The sequence below is a fragment of the Cervus canadensis genome, chromosome 5 (genome assembly GCF_019320065.1).
Source record: "Cervus canadensis isolate Bull #8, Minnesota chromosome 5, ASM1932006v1, whole genome shotgun sequence".
In the NCBI taxonomy this organism is placed as follows: Eukaryota; Metazoa; Chordata; class Mammalia; order Artiodactyla; family Cervidae; genus Cervus; species Cervus canadensis.
The window spans coordinates 42,090,336-42,107,179 of record NC_057390.1 but is presented as its reverse complement, the minus strand read 5'-3'; positions in this window follow the sequence as shown (position 1 = coordinate 42,107,179).

The following is a 16,844-nucleotide window of genomic DNA, read 5'->3' as shown; positions in this document are numbered from 1 at the left end:
GTTTTAATCTGCATTTCTCCTATAATATACTCAGCACCTTTTGTTTGTTTGAAAGCCATTCATATATCATTTTCTGTGAACTGTCTATCAAATATTTTGTTCTTTTTTCATGAGTTCTTGTCTTTTATCTTTTTCATCTTGATTTTTAAATAAGTATTATATATTAGTGAGATTAGCTCTATGTAATAAAATGTTTAATATTTTCTCCAAGTTGCAATCTTTCCTGATTTATTTATTCATTTTCTTTATGGCAAGAAGTTATTTTAAAAATAGTTACCAGCCTTTTCTTTATTGCTTTCCCCACTCCCAGATTATAGAGGAATTCATACACATTTTTTCTACTTCTTTTATTTAATTATTTACAGATAGCTCTCTGATATTTTGAGATTCTATTCTAGTATATGATCAGGTACAGTGCAAATCTGTCATTTTCAAAATATTCAATTGTCCCAATGCTTAATTTATTAAAAGTCTGTCTCTCCCAGTAGGTTTGAGATGCCACCTTTGTTATATACTCAAATTCTTTATTTTCTTGAGTCTATTTCTGGATTCTAATAGATCCACACCCAGTTTTAGTTGTAGAGACTTCATAGAGTGCTTTCACATCTGATAGGGCCAGTCTATTCTGCACACTACATTCCATTTCTTTTTCAAGATTTTCCTAGCACTTCCTGCATATTTTTTCCATATAAACTTTATTATCAATTCATCTAATTCCATGAAAAACATGGTATTTTTATTTTAATTACACTAAATTTGTATATTATTGGGGGGAAATGAACAACTTTATAATATTGTAAATCTATCCATGAACAAAGGCTGCTTTTGTATATGTTCAAGTAAAAAACAAACATTAATGAAATAGAAAACAAAAATACAATAGACAGAATTGTAGTTTAACAGGAAATGACCAGTCCATACTGATGATTATTCTTCAACAGAGCTTTTATAGGTATAGTATTATCAGAGGATATAATCAGGTTACATTTACCTCTGTCCAGGCCCTCTCTGTCTCTATAATGCACAGTATAATACAGAAAATATGGGTTTCACTATGTCACATATTATACAAGTTTATGGAATGTTAGTGGGGCAGTGGTAATGAATCTGCCTACCAATGCAGGAGACACAAGAGATGAGGGCTCCACTCCTGGGTTGGGAAGATCCCCTGGAGGAGAAAATGGCAACCCACTCCAATATCCCTGCCAAGAAAATTCCATGGACAGAGGAACCTGGCAGTTTACAGTCCATTGGGTTGCAAAGAGTCAGACATGACTGAATGACTAAGCACACACCCACAAAGGATTTTGCAATATCCATCACTTCTCTAAACTAAAAAAAAGTGGGGGGGGGGGCGGCGAAATAGTTTGTCAGCTTGCTAGCTAGCTGAGTTTTGACAAGAATCTTTTATAAACTGCTTTGCAAATTTGGGAAAATTTATATATTTACAAAGTAACTGTATAGTCTTGCCAGCTGGGCTCTTGAAAAATGCTCTCTGTACTAAATTTTTTTAAATTTCATCATCTAGGAATGAGAAAACTTATTTTCACATTCGTGGTCTATAACTAACCTCATGCATTTCATAAGGGTCAGTATTGATCTTCAAACATTTTGGTTTGTGGGGGTGGGATTGAGGTTGAGAGAGAATGGGTCATAATCTTAAATTTCTCCATCAAATGGCTTTTTTTTTTTTTCTAAAAGCTGGTTCTTTGAAAACCTGATAGAATATATTAGCCTCTGACAAGATTAAGGAAGAGAATGACTTCCCTGACAGTCCAGTGGTTAAGACTTCATCTTCCAATTCAGGTGGTGAATTGGAAGATTCTTGGTTGGGGAGCTAAGATCTCACATGCCTCGGGGCCAAAAAACCAAAACTTAAAACAGAATATTGTAACAAATTCAATAAAGACTTTAAAAAATGGTCTTACATCAAAAAAATCTTAAAAAAAAAAAAAGAGGGCAACAGGAAGTGCTAATTAGAAATGAAATTTATGGGACTTCCATGGTGGTTCAGAGGTCAAGAATCCACCTTGGAATGCAGAGGACACGGGTTCAATCCCTGGTTCAGGAAGATCCCACAAGCTGTGGGGTAGCTAAGCCCAAGCACCACTGAGTCCACAGTCCTTAGAGCCTGTGCTCTGCAACAAGAGAAGCCACCGCAATGAAGAGCCCACGCCTCTCAACTAGAGAATAGCCCCCACTCACTGTCAACTAGAGAAAGCCTGTGAGCACCAATGAAGATCCAGTGTAGCCAAAAACAAATTAATATTTTTAAAAATTTTTAAAAAAATGTATGGAAAAACAGGTGAAGCCATGTGATTGTGCTCAAAGCAACAGAATTTGAGGCAAAGTGATGTATGGATGTGAGAGTTGGACTGTGAAGAAAGCTGAGCACCGAAAAATAGATGCTTTTGAACTGTGGTGTTGGAGAAGACTCTTGAGAGTCCCTTGGACTGCAAGGAGATCCAGCCAGTCCATCCTAAAGGAGATCAGTCCTGGGTGTTCATTGGAAGGACTGATGCTGAAGCTGAAACTCCAATACTTTGGCCACCTCATGTGAAGAGTTGACTCATCGGAAAAGACCCTGATGCTGGGAGGGATTGATGGCAGGAGGAGAAGGGGGCGACAGAGGATGAGATGGCTGGATGGCATCACGGACTTGATGGGCATGAGTTTGAGTAAACTCCGGGAGTTGGTGATGGACAGGGAGGCCTGGCGTGCTGCGATTCATGGGGTTGCAAAGAGTTGGACACGACTGAGTGACTGAACTGAACTGATGTGAGCCACTACCAGGCCTGCCCACATGTAATCATTTCCTCTGTCCCTGTCCTCTGATAAGCATGGCTACTTGGAAGCCTGTTTCGAAAAGTGTGGAGTCAGAAGATAGTAAGAGCCTGGGTCCTCAAATTACCAATTCAGGAAGCTGTCTGCTAATGAAGAATACATATTTGAAATTCACTCAAATGACACGTAAACTTCTATTGTACTTGAGCCCTTTTGGGGGGGGGGTTGCAGTTAGAATTACCTTAAACCAGGATTCAGTGTGTAAAGAATTCAGTATCTCAAATTAGTGGGGGGAAGAATTCTAATATGTGTATTTATCGTCAGCATGGAAACTGGGTGACCATCTGAAAGAAACACAAAGTTGCATCCATACTTCACATATTATACCATGAAAACTTGTAAATGAATCACATACTTAAATGGGAAAAATAAAATCATACATATTCTACAAGGAAACATGGAGAATTTCTTTATAACCTTTAAATGTGAAAGACCTTTCTACATATGACTCAGAATCTAAAGTCATGAAAGATTAGATGTTAAACTTGAGAAGCTTAATGTAAAAACTCTCTAAAAGACCAAAATACACCATTCACCAAGTAAAAGGAAAAATGATAAATAGAAACTTCTTCACTTTGTTCTCTCAGCCCTAAGGGTGGTGGTTGTACCTGCAAATAGTCTCGTACCTCAATGTCCTCTTCTCATTTTTTAAATTCTCCATTGCCTGCTTTCTAGTATTGACACCCATCTATTAAAACACCTGGGCTTCCCTGGAAGCTCTTCTGGTAAAGAATCTGCCTGCAAAGTGGGAGACCCTGGTTCAATTCCTGGACCGGGAAGATCCCTTAGAAAAGGGATAGGCTACCCACTCCAGTATTCTTGGGCTTCCCTGGTGGTTCAGCTGGTAAAGAATCTGCTTGAAATGCAGGAGACCTGGGTTTGATCCCTAGCTTGGGAAGATTATGCTGAAGGAAGGCATGGCAATCCACTCCTGTATTCTTGCTTGAAGAATCCCCATGGACAGAGGAGCCTGGTGGGCTACAGTCTGTGAACTTGCAAAGAGTTGAACATGACTGAGCAACACAGAACAGCACAGCACAGCACAACATTAAAATACCTAATATGGTTTCTATTTGCTGACATACAATTGTTTTATAGCCTTTAATTTTTAAACCATGTAAACTACTTTTAAAAATAAGAAAGAAATAGAACAAGGTGGCTGGACTTAATCAGATACAAAGGTCTTTACAAAGCCATAGTAAATTAAGACAGTGTAGTTCTAGCACAGGATTAGACAAAGACCAATGGAAAAAAGTAGGATCCTGGAAAAGCTTATACATATTCAGAAACATGACACTATATGACAGGCAGCATTATAAATTAAAAATGAGGCTGAAATCATTTTATATTTAAATGGAGTAAAATAAGAATCAGATCCTCACTTTATAGCACAGCCAAAGTCAATATCAGGTAGATTAAAGAGCTAAGTGTGAAAACACAATACTTTAAAACTTCTGTTAGTAACTATTGCTATAAATTTTGAACAAGAAAGGATTCCTTTTAAAAAAGCAATATTTATTTATTTGGCTGCTTTGGATCTTAGTTGGAGCACTCAGGATCTACAGCTGCAGCATTTAAACCCTTAGTTGTGGCATGTGGGATCTAGCTCCCTGCCCAGGGATGCAACCCAGGCCCCTGCACTGGGAGTTTGGAGTCTTAAGCCACTGGACCACCAGGGAAGTCCTAAAGAAAGGATGTCTTAAATAAGATGCAGAAACTACTAACCATAAAGAAAAAAAAATTGGCAAAAATGACTACATTAAAATTAAATTCCATTAACAAAGGATCCTTAAACAAAGTGGAAAGCAATGCCACAGTCTGGAAGATAGAATCAATAAAGGATTAGTAGCCATACTATAAAGATATGCTATAAAATCACATTTTAAAAACTCAATAGAAAAGTGGGCAAGGGATAAAAACAGGCAATTTTCAAAAAAGTAAACACATATGTACAAAAAACATCTGAATATATGCCCAACCTCAGTAATAATTGGGGACACAAATAAAAATAACAAGTCACTGTTTCATACTCACTGAACTGATAAAAATTAAAGTCTATCAGTATGTGGTAACCATTCACAAACATTCAGACTCTCAAGTGAGAAACTGGAACTCTGAGGTGATCACATGATTTGTTTTGGCCAATTAAATGTGAGCAGAAATGATGTGTGTCACTTCTGTGCAGAAACTTTCACAGAGTGGAAGTCCTTTAGTTCTCTGTCTCTGCCTCTCAGAAGCATGTGTCAGGATGGATCCTCTCAGCCCAGGTCCCTGAGTGACTGCAATGAATAGCCTTTCACTGCTGACCTGCACTGCAGTTGCAGCACGAAATAAACTTTGGAATTAAGCCACTGGTGGTTCTCGGTTGTGTGCTTGTGTGCTAAGTCACTTCAGTTGTGTCCAAATCTAATGGAGTGGATTGCCATGCCCTCCTCAAGGGGCTCTTCCCCACCCAGGGATCGAACCCAAGTCTCTTGTCTCCTGCATTGGCAGATGGGTTCTTTACCACTAGTTCCATCTGGGAAGCCCAGTTCTTGGTTATTGAGGCTTAATTTAGCCATCTCAATTGATATAACCTTCATTGTTGGTGACAAAGCAGAAATGATGGGGACCTTCACATATATGCTAGCAGGCCAGGCTGGTGGGGCAACTCTGGAGAATAGTTGACTTGTGCAACTCACAGATGCACAAAGACAATGATCAAATGTTTCTACTTCAGTATTATTCTACAAAAAAAAAAAAAAAAATTAAAATAAACTCAATGCCCATTGATAGGAAATAAACATATTTTTGTAGATTCACAGAATAGATGACTATGGAGTAGCTAAAATAAATAAAGAGAAGTTATCTGTCTCAAAAATGTATAAATCTCAAAAATGCAGAGTATAAAAAATCAAATGAGATACATAGAGTGAGTTCATTATACTAAATTTAATACTAAATTTAAATAGTATTTTATGTTATGGATACATAGTATATGTAGTAAAATTACAACATGCATGGGCATAATAGACCTATAGAATAAATATACAAAAGCACTGTTATGGGAATAGGCAATTCTGTTGAAAGGATGTGAAATTTAAATTTGATATTTTAAGTGGTGCTCCTTGTTTTTTTTTTTTTTTTTTTACCCTTTTCTTCCTTTTTCTCATTTGCCTTCCAGGATTCCTCCTTATGTATTTTAGCTAAAATTCCTTTTAACAGTTCTTTCCTCAATATTCTATTTCCCTCTACAACCAATATGCATATGTGCACTTGGCAAGGAAGACTAAGCGAGCATCAAGCTTAATGTGACTTAAACTATGGTTTTCTTATACTTTGGCACCACCTTATGGCAGCACCCTGGTGAGTGCCCTGTACTGCAGCACATATATAGTGCAATATATATGCTTTCATATATTCTGAAGACATCAGAATATATGCTTTCTTGATTTTTTTATGCTCCTGAACACAACATTGGCTGAGGTTTACAGTGTCAGTCACTTAAAGATGGCATGTCACATAATAAAGTTCTCAACCTCTCTCACAACAGTTACCTGGTGACCTTTAAAAAAATACTAACTTAGCACCTCAATACATAAGGCAAATGCTAAGAAGTATAAAAGGGGAAATTAACAGTAACACAATAATAGTGGGGGACTTTAATGCCTTAGTCACACCTATGGATAGATCAACCAAACAGAAAATTAGCAAGGAAACACAAGATTTAAATGATACAATGGACCAGATAGACCCAATTGATATCTATAGGGTATTTCACCCAAAAACAATGGATTTCACCTTTTTCTCAAAGGAACACGGAACATTCTCCAGGATAGATCACATCCTGGGCCATAAATCTAGCCTTGGTTACATTTTAAAAAATTGAAATCATTTCAGGCATCTTTTCTGACCATAATGTATCTGTATATCAATGTATCTGATCACAAGTTGATGTACGATTAGACATCAACTACAGGAAAAAAAAAAAACTATTAAAAAACAAATATATGGAGGCTAAACAACATGCTTCTGAATAACCAACAGATAATGGAAGATATCAAAAAGGAAATCAAAATATACATAGAAACAAATGAAAACACAATAACTCAAAACCTATGGGATTCAGTAAAGGAAATGCTAAGAGGTAGTTTCATAGCAATACAAGCCTACCTCAAGAAACAAGAGAAACATCAAATAAACAACCTAACTTTACACCCAAAGCAACTAGAGAAAGAAGAAAAGAATAACCCCGAAGTTAGTAGAAGGAAATAAATCATAAAAATCAGAGCAGAAATAAATGAGAAAGAAATGAAGGAGACTATAGCAAAAATCAACAAACTAAAAGCTGGTTCTTTCAGAAGATAAATAAAATAGACAAATTGTTAACCAGACTCATCAAGAAAAAAAGAGAGAAGAATTAAATCAATAAAATTAGAAATGAAAATGGAGAAATCACAATAGACAACACAGAAATACAAAAGATCATAGACTACTATGAGCAATTATATGTCAATAAAATGGACCACTTGAAAGAAATGGATAAATTCTTAGAAAAGGATAACCTTCCAAAACTGAACCAAGAAGAAATAGAAAATCTTAACAGACCCATCACAGGCACGGAAATTGAAACTGTAATAAAAAATCTTCCAACAAACAAAAGCCCTGGACCAGATGGCTTCACAGGGGAATTCTACCAAAAATGTAGAGAAGAGCTAACACCTATACTACTCTAACTCTTCCAGAAAACTGAAGAGGAAGGTAAACTCCCAAACTCATTCTGAGGCCACCATTACCCTGATACCAAAACCAAAGATGCCACAAAGAAAGAAAACTACAGGCCAATATCACTGATGAACACAGATGCAAAAATCCTCAACAAAATTCTAGGAAACAGAATCCAACAACATATTAAAAAGATCATACATCATGACCAAGTGGGCTTTATCCCAGGGATGCAAGGATTCTTTGATATTTGCAAATCAGTCAATGTGATACACCATATTAACAAATTGAAAGATAAAAACCAGATGATTATCTCAAGAGATGCAGAGAAAGCCTTTGACAAAATTCAATACCTATTTATGATCAAAACTCTCCAGAAAGCAGGGACAGAAGGAACATACCTCAATATAATAAAAGCCATATACAACAAACCCACAGCAAACATTATCCTCAATGGTGAAAAATTGAAAGCATTTCCTCTAAAATCAGGAACAAGACAAGTGTGCCCACTCTCACCACTACTATTCAACATAGTTTTGGGAGTCCTAGCCACAACAATCAGAGAAGAAAAAGAAATAAAAGGAATCCAAACTGGAAAAGAAGAAGTAAAACTCTGTTTGCAGATGACATGATCCTCTACATAGAAAATCCTAAAGACACCACCAGAAACTTACTAGAGCTAATCAATGAATATAGTAAAGTTGCAGGATATAAAATTAATATGCAGAAATCCCTTGCATTCCTATACACTAACAATGAGAAAACAGAGAAACTAAGGAAACAATCCCATTCACCACTGCAACAAAAAGAATAAAATACATAGGAATAAATTTACCTAAAGAAACAAAAGACCTGTATATAGAAAATGATTATAAAACACTGATGAAAGAAATCAAAGATGACACAAAGAGATGGAGAAATATGCCATGCTCATGGATTGGAAGAATCAATATAGTGAAAATGAGTATACTACCCAAAGCAATCTACAGATTCAATGCAATCCCCATCAAACTAGCAATGCTATTTTTCGCAGAACTAGAACAAATAATTTCACAATTTGTATGAAAACACAAAAAGCCTTGAATAGCCAAAGCAATCTTGAGAAAGAAGAATGGAACTGGAGCAATCAACCTGCTTGACTTCAGATTATACCACAAAGCTACAGTCATCAAGACAGTATGGTACTGGCACAAAGACAGAAATACAGATCAATGGAACAAAACAGAAAGCCCAGAGATAAATCCATGCACCTATGGACACCTTATCTTTGACAAAGGAGACAAAAATATACAATGGAGAAAAGACAAGCTCTTTATTAACAAGTGGTGCTGGGAAAACTGGTCAATTGCCAGTTTTTAAAAGAATGAAACTAGAACACCATCTAACACCATACATAAAAATAAACTTAAAATGGATTAAAGGTCTAAATGTAAGACCAGAAACTATAAAACTCTTAGAGGAAAACATAGGCAGAACACTCTCTGACATAAATCACAGCAAGACCTACTCCATTATCCACCTCCAAGAGTGATGGAAATAAAAGCAAAAATAAACAAATGTGACCTAATTAAACTTAAAAGCTTTTGCACAATGAAGGAAACCATAGGCAAGGTGAAAAGGCAGCCTTCAGAATGGGAGAAAATAATAGCAAATGAAACAACTGACAAAGAATTAATCTCCAAAATATATAAGCAGCTCATGCAGCTCAATACCAGAAAAATGAGCAACCCAATCAAAAAGTGGGTCAAAGAATTAAACAGACATTTCTCCAAAGAAGACATACAGATGGCTAGCAAACACATGAAAAGATGTTCAACATTACTCATCATCAGAGAAATGCAAATCAAACCCACAATGAGGTATCATCTCACGCTGGTCAGAATGGCTGTCATCAAAAAGTCTATAAGCAATAAATGCTGGAGGGGGTGTGGAGAAAAGGGAACCCTCTTACACTGTTAGTAGGAAAGCAAACTGTTATAGCCCCTATGGAGAACAGTGTGGAGATTCCTTAAAAAACTAGAAATAGAACTGCCATACAACCCAGCAATCCCACTGCTGGACAATCACACCGAGGAAACCAGAATTGAAAGAGACACAAGTACCCCAATGTTCATTGCAGCACTGTTACCTAGATGTCCATTGGCAGATGAATGGATAAGAAATTGTGGTACATACACACAAGGGAATATTACTCAGTTATAAAAAAGAAAGCATTTGAGTCAGTTCTAATGGGGTGGATGAAACTGGAGCCTATTATACAGAATAAAGTAAGGTAGAAAGAGAAACACCAATACAGTATATTAACGCATACATATGGAATTTAGAAAGATGGTAATGATGACCGTATATGTAAGACAGCAAAAGAGACACAGATGTAAAGAAGAGACTTTTGGACTCTGTGGGAGAAGGCAAGGGTGGGATGATTTGAGAGAATATCATTGAAATATGTACATTACCATATGTAAAACAGATGACCAGTGCAGTTTGATTCATGAAGCAGGGCACCCAAATCTGGTGCTCTGGGACAACTCAGAGGGATGGGGTGGGTAGGGAGGAGGGAGGGGGGTTCAGCGTGGGGGGACACACACACACCTGTGGCTGATTCATGTTGATGTAGGGCAAAAACCACAATATTGCAATTAGCCTCCAATTAAAATAAATAAATTTTAAAAAATACTAACTTAGGACTTCCCTGGTGGTCCAATGGTTAAGAAGCCACCTGCCAATGCAGGGGACACAGGTTCGATTCCTTGTCTGGGAAGATTCCACATGCCTCAAAGCAACTAAGCCCCTGTGTCACAGCTACTGAGCCCACGTGCCCTTAGAGCCTGTGCTCTGCAATGAGAAGCAACCACAATGAGAAGACTGCACACCACATCTAGAGAGTAGTCCCTGCTCACCAAAACTAGAGACAGCCTGTACACAGCAACGAAGACCCAGCACAGCCAACAAATTAAAAAAACAATGACTGATAAACTCATTAAAAAAAAATACTAACCTAGACCTACCTACTCCAAAACCACTGTCAGAGAGACTGAAACTGATTTGTTGGACAAAGATAGATGTCACTTAACAAAAATTCAGCTACGCTACTTACTGGGTAAAAGTCATGTTTCTTCCCTGAGTATATGACTCCATACACTTAAACACTATCATATTATCATATCACTACTTACTGTTAGAAATAAATACACTTTAGAGACCCTTCCCCTCAAGTACTTGTTCCTGATGTAAAATAATTTTGACAGTTGCCTACATTTCTTGCTGAAGCTTCATTTATTCTTAATTTTTTTGAAATTCTCATAATTTCAATGAGCAATAGCTTCTGGTTGCCTCATTTTTTTTTTTAATTTGGGAAATATATTATCTATAGATGAGCATAGTCTGAAACAACAACCCACCATTCAAAAAGAACAAACATGAACCCTGTATCGCTTGTTTCATATATAATTTTACTAACAACATCAGAGTTATAGGGAGTCAAGATTAATAACATCAACAAGAGCAGTGAGAACATTTGACTGCTAAACTGTGGCCATGTTGTGAGTTTAACACAATTCAGAGAAGAGAGAGGTCAGCAGGTTCATGGAAGAGGTTAGAGTTGAGTAGGGACTTATAGCTAGAGGAAAACTTCGACAGGTAGCAAAAAGCACACGAGCAATCAAGATGGGGGGAATAGCATGCGGTAAGGCAAAAAAATGGCAATGAGCATAATATAGTTATTTCAAAATAATAATGATCTAATAATTAATAATGTTTCACATTTTTTTGAACACTTACATATGACAGGCATGTTTTAAGTGCTTCACACACATGTTACCTGGTTTAAAACAGTATTACTGTCACCCAGAGCACACTACTCAGGTCATTCTTTTCTGTTCCTGTTAGACAAATTGCCATGTCTGGGACTCAAGTTTCTCCACCTGTTTAAAACAAGGCAGATAATACTGTACTGTGCATATATGAGTGTACAGGTAAACACAAGAAGGGACTACATAGAAAATGATATACTTGTTAGGGTAAATTGGTAGATAAATGGTGGTGATTCTGTTTATTTTTTTTTGAGGAACTTCCAGACTTTTGCAAAGTACAAAACAGCTGCGCCATTTTGCATTCTGACCAGGAGTGCGTGAGCATTCCAATTTTGCACATTCTTGGAAACATTATTAGGTGGCTTTTTGCTCATAAACCATTCTACAGGGTATAAAGTGGTAATTCATTGTGGCTTTCATTTGCCTTTCCTTGATGGCTAATGAGGTTGAGCATCTTTTCAAGCAGTTTTGGCCAGTCATTTTCTTTGGAGAAATGTCTATTCAGATCCTTTACTATTTAAAAAAGTGGGTTGTCTTTTTAATGCTGAGCTTTAAGAGTTCTTTACATATTCTGGATATAAGTTCCTTATCAGATATATGATTTGTAAATACATTCTGCCATCCTATGGGCAGTCTTTTCACTTTCTCAACTGCATCCAAATCTTTTCAACCTGGTAAAGTCCAATTTATCTACTTTTGTTGCTGTTGCTTGTGCTTTTAGTGTCATGTCTAAGTATCCATGGCCAAATCCAAAGTTGTTAAGATTTACCCCTGAGGCTTCCTCTAAAGAGTTTTACATTTCTTTTGTTAAGTTCATTCTTCAGTACTTTATTATTTTTGATGTTATTAGAAAAGGATGTTTAAAATGTCATTTTCATATTTTTCTAGTGTATAAAAATGGATTTTTGCATATTGATCTTGTGTCCTGATATCTTGAACTTAACTATATGTTCTAATAGTTGGTTTTGGTGGATTTCTTGGGATTTTCTATAAACAAGGTAATGTCATCTGTGATTAGATATGGGTTTCCCTCATACTCAGTTGGTAAAGAATCCACCTGCAATGCGGGAGACCCCGGTTTAATTTCTGGGTTGGGAATATCTGCTGGAGAAGGGATAGGCTACCCTCTCCAGTATTCTTGATTAGGTATATTTACTTTTCCATTTGGATGCATTTCATTTTCTGACATTGGAGACAAACTGCAAACCAACAAATATAGAAAAATAATGAAACAACAATGTCAGATTTGTGATTTGTATGGAAATAAACTGTGATGATGTAATGAGTGACTTGGGTAGCTACCTCAGATTGGGTACATAGAAATGCCTCCTGGGAGGAAATCTAAAATCGGAAGTATAATAAAGAAACTTCTCTTGGCAGTGGGACAGCTAATGTAAAGGAACTAAAAGGTGGGAATGGGTTTACTTACTGGAGGAACAGGTAGACCATGTGACTGGAATGTAGTAGCAAGAAGGGAAAGGAAACCACAGGCAGCCAAGGGCTAGGCTGAATGTGACTGTATAAACCTGGGCAATGGAAATTGGGTTTTATTCTCAGTATGAAGAAGTGCTACTGGAGTGTTAAGCAGGGAAGTGATGTGATCTGAATCACACTTCAAAATTATTGTAATTGTTTTGTGCATAACAGAGGTTGAAGTGGGAGCTGGAAGCATGTAGGAACCTTGGAGATGTTACTAACCTGGAGTGTTAGGCCACAGCGATGGAGAGAAGTGAATGGATACAGCATATGGATGGGACTTGCTGATGAAACTGGATGTGGGGAGCAAAGGCAAAAGAGGAATGATGAATAATTTCTAGAGACTCAGCTTACACACTTGAGTGGGCAGTGGTGCCATTTACTGAGCAAGCAGGGAGTTGGTGGTGGGTTGGGGAGCTACATCACAAGTCATGCTTCTATCATGTCAAGTTGGTGATACTTACTGATATTCCAAATACAAACATCAAGTGGGCAGTTGGATTAAACAAGACTAGAACCACAGAGAGGGAGCTGGGGTCACTTGTTTTCAGTGTGAAGGAGCTGCCAGTGAGCCAGAAGACACTCCAGGAGAGAATGGTTTAGGCAATCCACAGTGAAACTGTTTCAAATGCTACAGGCCTAGTATGTGAGTTACTTTAGCTGCCTGAAAGTTTTTCTCCACCCGGAAAATGGGGGTAATACCCAGTCTGGGGGTTGCCTGTAAGACTAAAGGCAAAAGGCACTCAGAAAGCCAGCAACATCTCAGCACATACATTTAGAAACTACACTTCTACAACCACCTCTAGTTCATAAGAACTGGTCTTGGCATAGACAAGCAGAAAGAGCAAAACTAGCTACATTTTCTGAAGTAAAGATAACCTTGGAATAAGAGCTACTCTAAAACAACAGCTGCAGCCTCACTCTCCTTCAGTAAACCTCACTGAAAACTGCACAGGTCACTACCACCTATCAGGAAAGTTTTCCTACCTAACTCTTCCTATAAATCCTGTTTACACTGCTTAAGTAAAGCAAGACTTTCAGTATAACAAAATAACAAATGATGCCACAGCAACTACTTAAGTATTAGGCACCTCTCACCTTTCTTGCATTAAACACACATCAGTCTTAACAACTCAAGTTAGAGGAAGAGGGGTATCCATCTCTCATTTTAAAGACTTTAAGGCCAATTCCCAAATATTAAAATAACAATGCAGCAATAATACTACCTAACATTTCTATTAGCCAGAAAACATTGTATTTTAGATCTCTAAAACATTTAATCTTCCAACTATCCTTTTGGAAATAATATCATTCCCATATCATCCTTCTCAATAGATCAGCCTTATCATTATTATTATTGGCTGTGAGTGAGGCATGCAGGATCTTATTCCCTGACCTTAGTTTCCAGGCCAGGGACTGAACCTGTCCCCCCTGCCTTGGAAACTGGAGTCTTAACCACTGGACTGCCGGGGAAGTTTATCTGTGCTCAGTCATGTCCAACTCTTTGCCACTCCTTGGCTCCTCTGTCCATGGAATTTTCCAGCCAAGAATACTGGAGTGGATTGCCATTTCCTTCTCCAGGGGATCTTCCTGACCCAGGGAAGATCTGTATCTCCTGTATCTCCTGCACTGCAGGCAGATTCTTTACCACTGTGCCACAGGGGAAGCCCTCAGGGAAGTCTCTAGATCAGTTTTAAATGACACCATTAAGCCTATTAGTTCGCTGATTCCCGAAAATGTCAACACTCGCTCTTGCCATCTCCTGTTTGACCACTTCCAATTTGCCTTGATTCGTGGACCTAACATTCCAGGTTCCTATGCAATATTGCTCTTTACAGCATCGGACCTTGGTTCCATCACCAGTCACATCTACAACTGGGTGTTGTTTTTGCTTTGGCTCCATCTCTTCATTCTTTCTGGAATTATTTCTCCACTGATCTCCAGTAGCATAGTGGGCACCTACCGACCTGGGGAGTTCATTTTTCAGTGTCATCGCTTTTTGCCTTTTTATACTGTTCATGAGGTTCTCAAGGCAAGAATACTGAAGTGGTTTGCCATTCCCTCCTCCAGTGGACCACATTTTGTCAGAACTCTCCACCATGACCCATCCGTCTTGGATGGCCCTACATGGCGTGGCTCATAGTTTCATTGAGTTAGACAAGGCTGCGGCCTATGTAATTAGATTGGTTAGTTTTCCGTGATTGTGGTTTTCAGAATGTGGAGTACAGAATGAAGCAGGGCAAAGGGTAATAAGAGTTTTGCCAAGAGAATGCACTGGTTATCGCAAACACCTTCTTCCAACAACACAAGAGAAGACTCTACACATGGATATCACCAGATGATCAACACCAAAATCAGACTGATTATATTTTTGCAGCCAAAGATGGAGAAGCTCTATACAGTCAGCAAAAACAAGACCGGGAGCTGACTGTGGCTCAGATCATGAACTCCTTATTGCCAAATTCAGACTTAAATTGAAGAAAGTAGGGAAAACCACTAGACCATTCAGGTACGACCTAAATCAAATCCATAATGATTATACAGTGGAAGTGAGAAATAGATTTAAGGGACTAGATCTGATAGACAGAGTGCCTGATGTACTATGGATGGAGGTTCGTGACACTGTACAGGAGACAGGGATCAAGAGCATCTCTAAGAAAAAAATGCAAAAAAGCAAAATGGCTGTCTGAGGAGGCCTTACAAATAGCTGTGAAGAGAAGCCAAAAGAAAGGAGAAAAGGAAAAATATACCCATTTGAATGCAGAGTTCCAAAGAATAGCGAGGAGAGTTAAGAAAGCCTTCCTCAGTGATCAGTGCCAAGAAATAGAGGAAAATAATAGAATGGGAAAGACTAGAGATCTCTTCAAGAAAATTAGAGATACCAAGGGAACATTTCATGCAAAGAAGGGCACAATAAAGGACAGAAATGGTATGGGCCTAACAGAAGCAAAAGATATTAAAGATGTGGCAAGAATACACAGAACTATACAAAAAAGATCTTTATGACCCAGATAATCACGATGGTGTGATCACTCATCTAGAGCCAGACATCCTGGAATGTGAAGTCAAGTGGGCCTTAGAAGGCATCACTATGAACAAAGATAGTGGAGGTGATGGAATTCCAGTTGAGCTATTTCAAATCCTGAAAGATGATGCTGTTAAAGTGCTGCACTCAATATGCCAGCAAATTTGGAAAACTCAGCAGTGCCCACAGGACTGGAAAAGGTCAGTTTTCATTCCAATCCCAAAGAAAAGCAATGCCAAAGAATGTTCAAACTACTGCACAATTCCACTCATCTCACATACTAGTAAAGTAATCCTCAAAATTCTCCAAGCCAGGCTTCAAAAATACATGGAACTGTGAACTTCCAGATGTTCAAGCTGGTTAAAAAGGCAGAGGAACCAGAGATCAAATTGCCAACATCCGTTGGATTATTGAAAAAGCAAGAGTTCCAGGAAAACATCTATTTCTGCTTTATTGACCATGCCAAAGCCTTTGACTGTGTGGATCACAATAAATTGTGGAAAATTCTGAAAGAGATGGGAATACCAGACCACCTGACCTGCCTCCTGAGAAAACTGCATGGAGGTCAGAAAGCAACAGTTAGAACTGGACATAGAACAATAGACTGGCTCCAAATAGGAAAAAGGAGTACGTCAAGGCTGCATATTGTCACCGTGTTTATTTAACTTATATGTACATCACGAGAAACACTGGACTGATGAAGCACAAGTTAGAATCAAGATTGCCGGGAGAAATAGCAATAACCTCACATACACAGATGACACACCCTTATGGCAGAAAGTGAAGAAGAACTAAAGAGCCTCTTGATGAAAGTGAAAGAGTAGAGTGAAAAAGTTGGCTTAAAGCTCAACATTCAGAAAACTAAGATCATGGCATCAGGTCCCATCACTTCATGGCAAACAGAATGGGAAACAGTGGAAACAGTGGCTGACTTTATTTTTGGGGGGGGGCTCCAAAATCACTGCAGGTGACTTCAACCACGA